The sequence below is a fragment of the Macrobrachium nipponense genome, chromosome 17, assembly GCF_015104395.2.
Source record: "Macrobrachium nipponense isolate FS-2020 chromosome 17, ASM1510439v2, whole genome shotgun sequence".
In the NCBI taxonomy this organism is placed as follows: Eukaryota; Metazoa; Arthropoda; class Malacostraca; order Decapoda; family Palaemonidae; genus Macrobrachium; species Macrobrachium nipponense.
Window position 1 is genome coordinate 81,183,174 of NC_087210.1, and position 14,599 is coordinate 81,197,772.

A 14,599-nucleotide genomic window follows, 5' to 3' on the forward strand; every position below is an offset into this window, starting at 1 on the left:
TCACATTATATGTTTTTTCCAGATAAACTGTTCCCATATCATTGTACTAAAGGTAGTCACTTTATATGTTTTTCCAGATAACTGTTCCTTTTTTATAGGAAAGGTAGCCACCTTCTATGTTTTTCCAGATAACTGTTCCCTTATTGTATTAAAGATAGTCACTTTGTATGTTTTTCCAGATAACTGTTCCCTTATCATTATAATGAAGGTAGTCCCCTTTTAATTATTTTTCCAGATAACTATTCCCTTATCATTGTATAAAGGTAGTCACCTTATACGTTTTTCCAGATAACTGTTCCCATATCATTGTACTAAAGGTAGTCACTTTATATGTTTTCCCAGATAGCTGTTCCCTTATCATTGTACTAAAGGTAGCCACTTTATTATTTGTAAGAAAGTAAGTAGTTATGTTTGCATGTAACATTCCGCATATTTGAGTCTTAATGAATGAGCAAGCCAGCATAACCAGCATAATACCTTCTTAATGCTCATGTGAATGAAGACTCATTTGATTTTATAACAGCCATCCAATGTTTTCACTTTTTAGCAATTTAATTCGTAATGTTTGGTGACCAAATGACATTGTCATCTTACCAACATTTGAACTGTATAAAATTTGCATTATAGTTTGGCACTTGCTTTTGTATAAATTGGGTTAGAATTCTTCTTGTGTTAAATATTTGTTTTTCATTACTTTTAATTTTTTTTTATGTATTTATTCTTTTGCCAGGAACCTTTTGAATTTTGTAGGTGAGTGTGGCAGCATGCTTCTACACTCCACTTGATGTATATCAATAAACGTTTTGAAATGGAAATGACATTGTCATCACTGTCATCACCGTAATAGTGTTTTTTCCTGTACTTCATAAACACCTAAGAAAGGATGGTTTCAGATGATGGCCTTTATTCATTATTATTATTATTATTATTATTATTATTATTATTATTATTATTATTATTATTATTATTATTATTATTATTGGGCACAGTTTTCCGTGTCGAAAATGATGACAATGATTGCAGGTCCACAATATTGTAGCATGTGAGTATATGGTCTTTAATGTATATTAAAAGCTTTCGAACCTTGTACTAGGTTCATCTTCAAGATGAACCTAGTACAAGACCATCAACTCTCACAAGCTATATTATTGTGGACCTGCAACCATTATTATTATTTTTTTTTTTTTACTTTTTTTTTTTTTTTTTTTTTTTTTTTTTTTTTTTTTTTTTTGCTCTATCACAGTCCTCCAATTCGACTGGGTGGTATTTATAGTGTGGAGTTCCGGGTTGCATCCTGCCTCCTTAGGAGTCCATCACTTTTCTTACTATGTGCGCCGTTTCTAGGATCACACTCTTCTGCATGAGTCCTGGAGCTAATTCAGCGTCTAGTTTTTCTAGATTCCTTTTCAGGGATCTTGGGATCGTGCCTAGTGCTCCTATGATTATGGATACGATTTCCACTGGCATATCCCATATCCTTCTTATTTCTATTTTCAGATCTTGATACTTATCCATTTTTTTCTTTCTTTTTCTTCAACTTTGGTGTCCCATGGTATTGCGACATCAATGAGTGATACTTTCTTCTTGACTTTGTCAATCAACGTCACGTCTGGTCTATTTGCACGTATCGCCCTATCCGTTCTGATACCATAGTCCCAGAGGATCTTTGCCTGATCGCTTTCTATCACTCCCTCTGGTTGGTGCTCGTACCACTTATTACTGCAAGGAAGCTGATGTTTCTTGCACAGGCTCCAGTGGAGGGCTTTTGCCACTGAATCATGCCTCTTTTTGTACTGGTTCTGTGCAAGTGCCGGGCATTCGCTTGCTATGAGGTTTATGGTTTCGTTTTTCGTATTGCACTTCCTACATATGGGAGAGATGCTATTTCCGTCTATCGTTTTTTGAACATATCTGGTTCTTAGGGCCTGATCTTGTGCCGCTGTTATCATTCCATCAGTTTCCTTCCTTAGCTCTCCCCTCTGTAACCATTGCCATGTGTCATCGCTGGCTAGTTCTTTAGTCTGTTTCATGTATTGTCCGTGCATTGGTTTGTTGTGCTAGTCCTCTGTTCTGTCTGTCATTCTCCTGTTTCTGTATATTTCTGGGTCTTCGTCTACTTTTAGTAGTCCTTCTTCTCATGCACTCTTTAGCCACTCGTCTTCACTGGTTTTCAGATATTGCCCCAGTACTCTGTTGACGCAGTCCTCTATACTTAGTAGTCCTCTCCCTCCTTCCTTTCGTGTTATGTATAGTCTGTCCGTATTTGCTCTTGGGTGTAGTGCTTTGTGTATTGTCATATGTTAAGTGGTTTCCTGATCTATGCTGCGGAGTTCTGCCTTCGTCCGTTCCACTATTCCAGCGCTGTATCTGATTACTGGCACTGTCCATGTGTTTATGGCTTTTATCATATTTCCGGCGTTGAGTTTTGACTTGAGTATCGCCTTGAGTCTCTGCATATATTCTTTCCTGGTCGTGTCCTTCATCTCTTGGTGTTTTATATCCCCTCCTTCCATTATTCCCAGGTATTTGTATCCAGTCTCATCTATGTGTTTGATGTTGCTCCCATCTGGTAGCTTTATCCCTTCAGTTCTCGTTACTTTGCCTTTTTGCATGTTGACTAAGGCGCATTTTTCTATTCCAAACTCCATCCTGATGTCCCCAGATACAATCCTTACAGTCTGGATTAGGGTATCTATTTCCTTGATGCCCTTACCATACAGCTTGATGTCGTCCATGAACATCAGATGGTTGATTCTGTTGCCTCTTTTCTTGAGTTGGTACCCGGCATCCATCTTCTGTAGTACCTTTGTCATGGGAATCATGGCTACTACGAAGAGTAGTGGGGACAGTGAGTCGCCCTGGAAGATCCCTCTCCTGATATTAACCTCTACTAGTCTTATTCCAGAGCTTGTAAATATTGTATTCCAGTTGCGCATTGTATTTTTGAGGAAGCTGATGGTGTTTTCCTCTGCTCCATATATTTTCAGGCATTCTATTAGCCATGTGTGTGGTATCATGTCGAAGGCTTTCTTATAATCTATCCATGCCATGCTTAGGTTGGTTTTCCTTCTACTGTTATTCATTACCATTTTGTCTATCAGGAGCTGGTCTTTTGTGCCCCTACACTTCCTTCTGCAGCCTTTCTGTTGGTGGGGGGATGGTGTTTGTCTCCTCTAGGTAATTGCATAGCCTTTCACTGATGATACCTGTTAGTAACTTCCACATTATTGGTAGGCAGGTGATAGGCCTGTAGTTACTGGCTATATTTCCTTTACTCTTGTCTTTTTGTACTAAGGATGTTCTTCCTGTGGTCATCCATTTGGGTGCATGGTGATTTGAGATACAATGCTGGAGTTGTTCTGCTATTCGTGGGTGTAGGGCCTTGAAGTTTTTGACCCAGTATCCATTATTATTATTTTCTTTTTCTCTATCACAGTCCTCCAATTCGACTGGGTGGTATTTATAGTGTGGGGTTCCGGGTTGCATCCTGCCTCCTTAGGGAGTCCATCACTTTTCTTACTATGTGTGCCGTTTCTAGGATCACACTCTTCTGCATGAGGCCCGGAGCTACTTCAGCCTCTAGTTTTTCTAGATTCCTTTTCAAGGATCTTGGGATCGTGCCTACTGCTCCTATGATTATGGGTACGATTTCCACTGGCATATCCCATATCCTTCTTATTTCTATTTTCAGATCTTGATACTTATCCATTTTTTCCCTCTCTTTCTTTTCAACTCTGGTGTCCCATGGTATTGCGACATCAATGAGTGATACTTTCTTCTTGACTTTGTCAATCAACGTCACGTCTGGTCTGTTTGCACGTATCACCCTATCCGTCCTGATACCATAGTCCCAGAGGATCTTTGCCTGATCGTTTTCTATCACTCCCTCAGGTTGGTGCTCGTACCACTTATTACTGCAAGGTAGCTGATGTTTCTTGCACAGGCTCCAGTGGAGGGCTTTTGCCACTGAATCATGCCTCTTTTTGTACTGGTTCTGTGCAAGTGCCGGGCATTCGCTTGCTATGTGGTTTATGGTTTCATTTTTCGTATTGCACTTCCTACATATGGGAGAGATGTTATTTCCATCTATCGTTCTTTGAACATATCTGGTTCTTAGGGCCTGATCTTGTGCCGCCGTTATCATTCCTTCAGTTTCCTTCTTTAGCTCTCACCTCTGTAGCCATTGCCATGTGTCATCGCTGGCTAGTTCTTTAGTCTGTTTCATGTATTGTCCGTGCATTGGTTTGTTGTGCCAGTCCTCTGTTCTGTCTGTCATTCTCCAGTCTCTGTATATTTCTGGGTCTTCGTCTACTTTTATTAGTCCTTCTTCCCATGCACTCTTTAGCCACTCGTCTTCACTGGTTTTCAGATATTGCCCCAGTGCTCTGTTCTCGGTGTTGACGCAGTCCTCTATACTTAGTAGTCCTCTCCCTCCTTTCTTTCGTGTTATGTACAGTCTGTCCGTATTTGCTCTTGGGTGTAGTGCTTTGTGTATTGTCATATGTTAAGTGGTTTTCTGATCTATGCTGCGGAGTTCTGCCTTCGTCCGTTCCACTATTCCAGCGCTGTATCTGATTACTGGCACTGCCCATGTGTTTATGGCTTTTATCATATTTCCAGCGTTGAGTTTTGACTTGAGTGTCGCCTTGAGTCTCTGCATATATTCTTTCCTGATCGTGTCCTTCATCTCTTGGTGTTTTATATCCCCTCCTTCCATTATTCCCAGGTATTTGTATCCTGTCTCATCTATGTGTTTGATGTTGCTCCCATCTGGTAGCTTTATCCCTTCAGTTCTCGTTACTTTGCCTTTTTGCATGTTGACTAAGGCGCATTTTTCTATTCCAAACTCCATCCTGATGTCCCCAGATACAATCCTTACAGTCTGGATTAGGGTATCTATTTCCTTGATGCTCTTATCATACAGCTTGATGTCGTCCATGAACATCAGATGGTTGATTCTGTGCCTCTTTTCTTGAGTTGGTACCCGGCATCCATCTTCTGTAAGTACTTTTTGTCATGGGAATCATGGGCTACTACGAAGAGTAGTGGGGACAGTGAGTCGCCCTGGAAGATCCCTCTCCTGATATTAACCTCTTCTAGTCTTATTCCAGAGCTTGTAAGTATTGTATTCCAGTTGCGCATTGTATTTTTGAGGAAGCTGATGGTGTTTTCCTCTACCCCATATATTTTCAGGCATTCTATTAGCCATGTGTGTGGTATCATGTCGAAGGCTTTCTTATAGTCTCTCCATGCCATGCTTAGGTTGGTTTTCCTTCTCCTACTGTTCTTCATTACCATTTTGTCTATCAGGAGCTGGTCTTTTGTGCCCCTACACTTCCTTCTGCAGCCTTTCTGTTGGTGGGGGATGGTGTTTGTCTCCTCTAGGTAATTGTATAGCCTTTCACTGATGATACCTGTTATTAAACTTCCCACATTATTGGTAGGCAGGTGATAGGCCTGTAGTTACTGGCTATATTTTGTTCCCTTACTCTTGTCTTTTTGTACTAAGGATGTTCTTCCATGTGGTCCATCCATTTGGGTGCATGGTGATTTGAGATACAATGCTGGAGTTGGTTTTCTGCTATTCGTGGGTGTAGGGCCTTGAAGTTTTTGAGCCAGTACCCATGGACTTCATCGGGACCTGGGGCTTTCCAGTTTGGCATTTTCTTTAGTTGGGGGTCTCTGTGAATCTTTGTTTTATTCTCTCTGTTTCTTCTTCCTTGACTTCCTGGAGCCATGTTGCATGTTTGTTGTGTGATACCGGATTACTCCATAGTTTTCCCAGAGTCTCTTACTTTGTTCGGCTTCAGGAATTTCTTGGTGGTTGTCTTCCCCTCTTAGTTGGCTGTATAGTCTTTTCTGGTTGGTTCCGAATAGTTTGTTCTGTTGGTATCCCTTATTCCTGTTCATGTACCGTTGGATCTTATGTGCTTTGGCCTTAAGCCTCTGTTTTACATCTTCTATTGTGTTGTTTAGTCCCCTCTCTTGTACTTTGTATTTCTCGTTGAGTTCCTCCCTTGTTTTCTTGCTTCTTAGCCTTTTTTCTGCCATCTCTTTCAGTTTACTCAAGTCAGATCTCATCACCATGATTTGCTATTATATTATTATTATTTATTATTTTATTATTATTATTCTTATTTTATTATTATTATTAATTAGTATTATTTTATTAAAAAGTAATGGCTACTTCAGCAGCATTACAACTTGTAGAAGATTCTTTCTCCTAAGTTTTCCGAATAGCGGCTTTTTCCGTGCTACTTACACAGGCTAGTAGAGCGCCTATGGAGGTCATGATCAAATACAGAGCCAAATTTGTGTATATATTTGAATTTTACAGATAAACTATGATACCATAGTTATCAAAGTCATTAACGATATATATATATGTCTCTCTCTCTCTCTCTCTCTCTCTCTCTCTCTCTTTTGAAGCAAGCGAGCTTTCGTCTGGAGCTGCCAGACATCCTCGGGCTGGGAAGCTGAGGGTGGACTGATCTTGAAGCGGTGTCCGTCCTCGTTTATATTTGGAGTTGACAGCAGGGGTCTGCCCCATGCTGATCTACTATTGGCTGGTGGCGGTAGGTCTTCGTTTTCATTGGTGGCTTGAACCGGGTCTCAAGCCACTTTCCATGCGTTGATGGTTGCGATACTGTAAGTCCTGCAGCCGCCTAGACCTCCTTAGCGGCGCGGTTACGTCGATGGGCGTTTCGCTATGCTGCGGGACGTCACGGCTAACTTGATTATGATTGGCTGCGGGAGTATCTCGTTCGGGGGCGTCGTCTTCCGTGGAGTTGTCGTGCTCGGTGGTGTCATTGTTGGTGGCAGGTCTTCTCATACTCGTAGGGAGGAGAAATTCTTCCTGCGTCGTATTTAGTGTAGGTCTTACTTGCTGGATGAGAAGCGCCTCCAGCAGGCGTAACCGACGGGCATCAGGGGCCTTCCGATGATCTTCGTGTTTTGGATGATCACATCCCGGGAGATGGCCTCTTGATGTTTGGTGCGTGCGTGATTTTTGATAGCCCCCTCTTGGGCGTGGCACGAGAGTCTCTTCGACAGGCGCATGGTAGTCATACCAACGTAGGCGCCGCTGCAACCGCGGACTGGGCATGTATACTGGTACACCACATGCGTCTGCTTCAGGGGGTCTCGTACCTGTGGAGAGGGGTTATTTTTCATAATAAGGTCGCGCGTCCTCCGATTCTGGTAGTAGATAATTAGGTCGATATTTTTGGTGTCGTCGGTCGGGGATACATTTTCAGAAATAATTTTCTTGACTGAGTCCTCTTCTTCACGGTAATGTGAGCTCATGAAGGCTTTATAATACAGCTTGATATTATCCTGGGGGCGGGGTTGCGGGCTCTCACTACCGTACCATTTCTCCAGGGCTGTACGGACTTCTCTGCTTATTAATTTATTTGAATACCCGTTATTTACGAGTACTTGGGAGGCGCGGTCGAGTTCCTGATGAGTGTCCTGCCAGGTCGAGCAGTGGGAGAGGGCTCTCCTGACGAAGGCCCTGACGGTCGTGCTTTTGAATCTGGCGGGGCACTCGCTGTCACCATTGAGGCAAAAGTCCTAGGTTGGTTTTCTTTGTGTAGACGGAAGTACGGAGGCCGTCTTCCGTCTTACTCACAAGGACGTCGAGGAAGGGGAGCCGATCGTCGGTGCTGTATTCAACAGTGTAATTCAGCACGCTGCACTGCTGAAATGCCTGACGGAGGGCTTCTACCTCATTCTCGGCGTCGACTTGAACAAAGATGTCGTCGATATATCGTCCATATCTGCGGGGTTGCTGCATCCTAGCGAAGACTCGTTCCTCCACGGTTCCCATGTAAAAGTTAGCGAAGAGCACCCCCAGTGGGGAGCCCATCGCTACGCCGTCCTTTTGGCGGTACATCTGTCCTCGTGGGTGGAGAAAGGGGCCTTCTTCGTGCAGATCTCCAGCAGTGTACAGAGCGAGGCTTCGGGTATGTTGAGGGGCACCGTCGACTGACTCCTGTAGACACGCTCAAGGATGATGTCATGGTTTCGTCGACAGGACGTTCGTAAACAGGGACTCTATGTCCAGCGAGGCGATAATCCCGGTGCCAGGGGCGTCCTTGATGACTTCTAGGAATTCTACTGACGACTGCAAGGCTGTACCGACTCGGGACGTAGGGGGTCAAAATTTGGTTAAGACGTTTAGCCAAGGCGTAAGTAGGGGCGGGCGTCTGGCTGATGATCGGCCGGAGGGGTTTCCTGGTTTGTGAGTTTTTATGTTACCGTATAGATAACCCAGGCTGTAGTCTCCTTGTATGGGCGGGAGATGGACAGCGTTAGTCGCAGCATTCACTACACTGATGACCCCGTTGGCCTCCCTCTTGATGTCGTCTGTCGGGTTTCTTGTCAGGCGCTCGAACTTGCTCTCGTCGGACAAAATGGCATCCAGCTTCTCGTGGTATTCAGCAGTGTCAATCAAGACGAAGGCTGCCGTCTTGTCCGCTCGCGCCGCACCGTGATGTTCTCCTTCTCCTTCAGTTCCTTCGCCGCTTTCTTCATCTTCCTTGGTGAGGATCCCGCTGGAGTGCGAGCCCCTCTCCGTAAGAGCTTCAGCAAGTAGGAGGGGTTGAAGGGCGTCGGTAGTTCTCACAATGCTCCGAGCTTCGAGCTGCTGGATGGAGTCGAGGAGCAACTCGATTTCGAGTCTCTTGTCGTGAGGTCTGGGTCTCGAAATGAAGTGGCAATTAAGACCCAGCTTCAGAAGGGCGTCTTGATCGGGGGTGGGGTCGTAGTCAGTAAGGTTAATGTATCCTTGGGTTCGTTCAGGGACGCGGAGTTTGCCGCCGTTCAGGGAAATGAGCTTACGAAGGGCACCTCTCATCCGTTGCTTCATGTCGTCCCTCCTGAAGGCGGGCGAGGCATCTCTCGATGTTCCCAGGGTACATTGGTACATCTCCTGCGGGTTGTCTTCTTCAATGGGTGTGTCACGTTCAGGATTATCGAATTCAGTGTTGTCCAATCCATGACTACCTTCTTCTCGAAGGGCACCAGGACGTGCTGCTATAGGTTCCTCCTACAGCGGCAAATAGTAATCAAGACTACCGAACTGCGTGCTCTCCAGAATGAGACCAAGAGACTGCGGCAGGAGTGGGAGAGAGTGAGAAGCAGCCCTGGTACCAGTGGAGTCGGAGAGTGGAACCTATAGCAGCACGTCCTGGTGCCCTTCGAGAAGAAGGTAGTCATGGATTGGACAACACTGAATTCGATAATCCTGAACGTGACACACCCATTGAAGAAGACAACCCCGCAGGAGATGTACCAATGTACCCTGGGAACATCGAGAGATGCCTCGCCCGCCTTCATGGAGGAACGACATGAAGCAACGGATGAGAGGTGCCCTTCGTAAGCTCATTTCCCTGAACGGCGGCAAACTCCGCGTCCCTGAACGAACCCAAGGATACATTAACCTTACTGACTACGACCCCACCCCCGATCAAGACGCCCTTCTGAAGCTGGGTCTTAATTGCCACTTCATTTCGAGACCCAGACCTCACGACAAGAGACTCGAAATCGAGTTGCTCCTCGACTCCATTCCAGCAGCTCGAAGCTCGGAGCATTGTGAGAACTACCGACGCCCTTCAACCCCTCCTACTTGCTGAAGCTCTTACGGAGAGGGGCTCGCACTCCAGCGGGATCCTCACCAAGGAGATGAAGAAAGCGGCGAAGGAACTGAAGGAGAAGGAGAACATCACGGTGCGGCGCGCGGACAAGACGGCAGCCTTCGTCTTGATTGACACTGCTGAATACCACGAGAAGCTGGATGCCATTTTGTCCGACGAGAGCAAGTTTCGAGCGCCTGACAAGAAACCCGACAGACGACATCAAGAGGGAGGCCAACGGGGTCATCAGTTGTAGGTGAATGCTTGCGAAAACTACGCTGTCCATCTCCCGCCCATACAAGGAGACTACAGCCTGGGTTATCTATACGGTAACATAAAACCTCACAAACCAGGAAACCCCCCCTCCGGCCGATCATCAGCCAGACGCCCGCCCCTACTTACGCCTTGGCTAAACGTAACTTAACCAACCAAATTTTGACCCCTACGTCCCGAGTCGGTACAGCCTGCAGTCGTCAGTAGAATTCCTAGAAGTCATCAAGGACGCCCCTGGCACCGGGATTATCGCCTCGCTGGACGTAGAGTCCCTGTTTACGAACGTGCCTGTCGACGAAACCATTGACATCATCCTTGAGCGTGTCTACAGGAGTCAGTCGACGGCGCCCCTCAACATACCCGAAGCCTCGCTCTGTAAACACTGCTGGGAGATCTGCACGAAGAAGGCCCCTTTCTCCACCACCGAGGACAGATGTACCGCCAAAAGGACGGCGTAGCGATGGGCTCCCCACTGGGGGTGCTCTTCGCTAACTTTTACATGGGAACCGTGGAGGAACGAGTCTTCGCTAGGATGCAGCAACCCCGCAGATATGGACGATATATCGACGACATCTTTGTTCAAGTCGACGCCGAGAATGAGGTAGAAGCCCTCCGTCAGGCATTTCAGCAGTGCAGCGTGCTGAATTACACTGTTGAATACAGCACCGGACGATCGGCTCCCCTTCCTCGACGTCCTTGTGAGTAAGACGGAAGACGGCCTCCGTACTTCCGTCTACACAAAGAAAAACCAACCTAGGACTTTGCCTCAATGGTGACAGCGAGTGCCCCGCCAGATTCAAAAGCACGACCGTCAGGGCCTTCGTCAGGAGAGCCCTCTCCACTGCTCGACCTGGCAGGACACTCATCAGGAACTCGACCGCGCCTCCCAAGTACTCGTAAATAACGGGTATTCAAATAAATTAATAAGCAGAGAAGTCCGTACAGCCTGGAGAAATGGTACGGTAGTGAGAGCCCGCAACCCCGCCCCCAGGATAATATCAAGCTGTATTATAAAGCCTTCATGAGCTCACATTACCGTGAAGAAGAGGACTCAGTCAAAAATGTATCCCCGACCGACGACACCAAAAATATCGACCTAATTATCTACTACCAGAATCGGAGGACGCGCGACCTTATTATGAAAATAACCACTCTCCACAGGTACGAGACCCCCTGAAGCAGACGCATGTGGTGTACCAGTATACATGCCCAGTTCGCGGTTGCAGCGGCGCCTACGTTGGTATGACTACCATGCGCCTGTCGAAGAGACTCTCGTGCCACGCCCAAGAGGGGGGCTATCAAAAATCACGCACGCACCAAACATCAAGAGGCCATCTCCCGGGATGTGATCATCCAAAACACGAAGATCATCGGGAAGGCCCCTGATGCCCGTCGGTTACGCCTGCTGGAGGCGCTTCTCATCCAGCAAGTAAGACCTACACTAAATACGACGCAGGAAGAATTTCTCCTCCCTACGAGTATGAGAAGACCTGCCACCAACAATGACACCACCGAGCACGACAACTCCACGGAAGACGACGCCCCCGAACGAGATACTCCCGCAGCCAATCATAATCAAGTTAGCCGTGACGTCCCGCAGCATAGCGAAACGCCCATCGACGTAACCGCGCCGCTAAGGAGGTCTAGGCGGCTGCAGGACTTACAGTATCGCAACCATCAACGCATGGAAAGTGGCTTGAGACCCGGTTCAAGCCACCAATGAAAACGAAGACCTACCGCCACCAGCCAAATAGTAGATCAGCATGGGGCAGACCCCTGCTGTCAACTCCAAATATAAACGAGGACGGCACCGCTTCAAGATCAGTCCACCCTCAGCTTCCCAGCCCGAGGATGTCTGGCAGCTCCAGACGAAAGCTCGCTTGCTTCAAAAGAGAGAGAGAGAGAGAGAGAGAGAGAGAGAGACATATATATATATCGTTAATGACTTTGATAACTATGGTATCATAGTTTATCTGTAAAATTCAAATATATACACAAATTTTGGCTCTGTATTTGATCATGACCTCCATAGGCGCTCTACTAGCCTGTCTAAGTAGCACGGAAAAAGCCGCTATTCGGAAAATAGAGAAGAATCTCTACAAGTGTAATGCTGCTGAAGTAGCCATTACTTTTAATAAAGTATGCTTGAGAGAGGGTCTGCTTCCTAAGTACACTATTATTATTATTATTATTATTATTTACTTACTACTTACTTACTTACTTACTGTCACTTCAACCATCTAGCAATCATGCCGTTGCTCAGTAACGAGTTACAGCAACCATGACATACTTAGGAGCAAAGTATTTAAACAAATGAGCAAGCTCGTACATACTAATGCTATAAGCCAGTAGTCCGTTACCTCAAAGCCAGTAGTACCGGTCATTCAAACCTCGCTAATCAGCCTTGTAGTGGTTGACATCTTAAAAAGGGCAAATTCTACTGGTCTTCTTTTAACTTGCTCCGTTTAAAGTACTTTATCTTGATTCATTTGTATTTGTCTCGGGCAGAAGGGGAGCTTTTTTTTTTTTTTTTTTTTTTTTTTTGTCTTCTGCTTATCTGAAGCGTCAAAAGGAATGCATTTATCCGTCAGTTTTGATAAAATCTCCGAAATATTTTGGTGTAAATTGTAATAGTGGGATTTTTTAAATTGAAGATACTAACGATTTATACCACATATCGTATTTAAGTTGTCAGATGCAAAAACAACATTTGTTTTTGGAATAAGTTATCAAAGATGATACCGGAGACTTAATATTCTCTTTCAGAGTAATTTGTCATGAGGAAAGCCTTGGTTACTTGAAGATTCGGTAACAAGAAGAAAATATAAACTATCTTCAGTGTATCAGGAAAAAGAAAACTAACTTTTGAAAATGGGATATTTAAGGAAAGAATTATATTTTAAAAAGATAAGTAATGGTTAACTAAAGGTAACAGTTCAAAAGTAACATCCAGATTGCCTTTAATCAGTAGATCAGCGAAGGTTGAATTTTTAGAATCTAGATATCCAGTTTATCCTCAAGGTGAATGTACCAGTGAGGAAATCCAGTTTATAGTCCAACTAACAATTGAAGACATATCTTATTTATACACCGAGGGAAAGGCCCCCTAATTACCTTTGAAAAAGTGACTTGTTTTCTTCAGCGCTGAGGTCTTGCAAGGATGTAAGGAAGATGTAGGTCGTCCGGTAGAGCTTATACGAAAGTATATTAATTTTACCGGCGTGTGTTATTCCGCTGCACGATTTACGCGCTAAAAGCGAGACCACTTGGGAAAGATGCTAGCCTTCTGGTCTTCCAGCAGACAGACGCGTACTGTACATCAACCCCCACCCCCCCCACCCTTCCCCCACCCACCCCCACCCCCTGATCTTCTAGCAGCCAGGCGCTTCCTTTGATGTGCATATTAGCACCCTCTGCCCTACGGACGAAGTTCGAGGACTGCTGCTCATTTTCTCGTCGAAGTACAAGAGCAATTTTTCACTCGTAGAAAAATTTCGATTTTTAACACATTTTTTTTTTTTTTTTTTTTTTTTTTTTTTGAGTGATGACATGTTTCTGATTACCTCTCTTGTATATAACTAGGAATCTCTTACGGTTACACCCTCCAGTTACGACTTCTTTCTTGGGAAATAAGGTGGAGTTCTGTTATAACAAGAAATAGAAAGGAACGCCACAATTGAATACCACGGTGATTCATATTAACAAGATATGACCGCGAATCTTAGAATACCATTGGCCACAGGAACAGGGAAACACACAAGTGGTAAACAAATTCCAAAGGCTGGCAGGAGATGTAAGGGTGTATTCGTCGAGAGAGCAATTCGGTTGCCGCTTCAGGGCAGGAATACCCTGTAAAGTCGAGACAATTGGGTATTTCTTTAAATAAGTTACATTTACCTATTCAGAACGGTAGGTATTTGAAGTCTGCCTTCTAAGAAGATACTAGTGCGGAATTTTAACCCTTTTATTACCGAACTTAAAGTGAATTCAGTGTCTAGTGCATCTACCATATAATTTAAACAAATTTTTTTTAACTTGATGTAGATTTTTTATTTGTTAGTCAAATGTTATTAGTATAAATTCTGTTGGTCATCAAAGCTATTTATTAACTAATTATACAATCTTCATCTGTATGTCTGCATCTTCGGTACGACAGACATAATGCCCACCTCAGGATATATAAAGTGTATTTGATGAATTCAGAAAATATCAGTAAAGATCTTGTGACAGATCTGATTTTGGGAATATATATATATATATATATATATATATATATATATATAATATATATAATATATATATATATATATATATGTGTGTGTGTGTGCGTGTGTGTGTGTGTGTGTGTGTGTATACATATACATATACACACACACACACACACATATATATATATATATATATATATATTATATACATATATATATATACATACATACAAACTGCGCCGTTAGTCTTGTTTTGATATTTTTCATGCAGGTCACGTACAAAACCAAGTGAAGCATTTGGCGAATAGAGTCGTGGACCAAAAAGTGAATGTATTTAATTATCGAGAAAACTAGTTGGAAAATATTTATTTGGTCATAAATCAGAACAATTTTTTTCCCCTTTCTTTCTCATTAGTGAGATTTCAAGTTTGGAAAACGGAACACGTTCAGGTGCAAATTGGAATTCGTGTATTTAATTAGCCA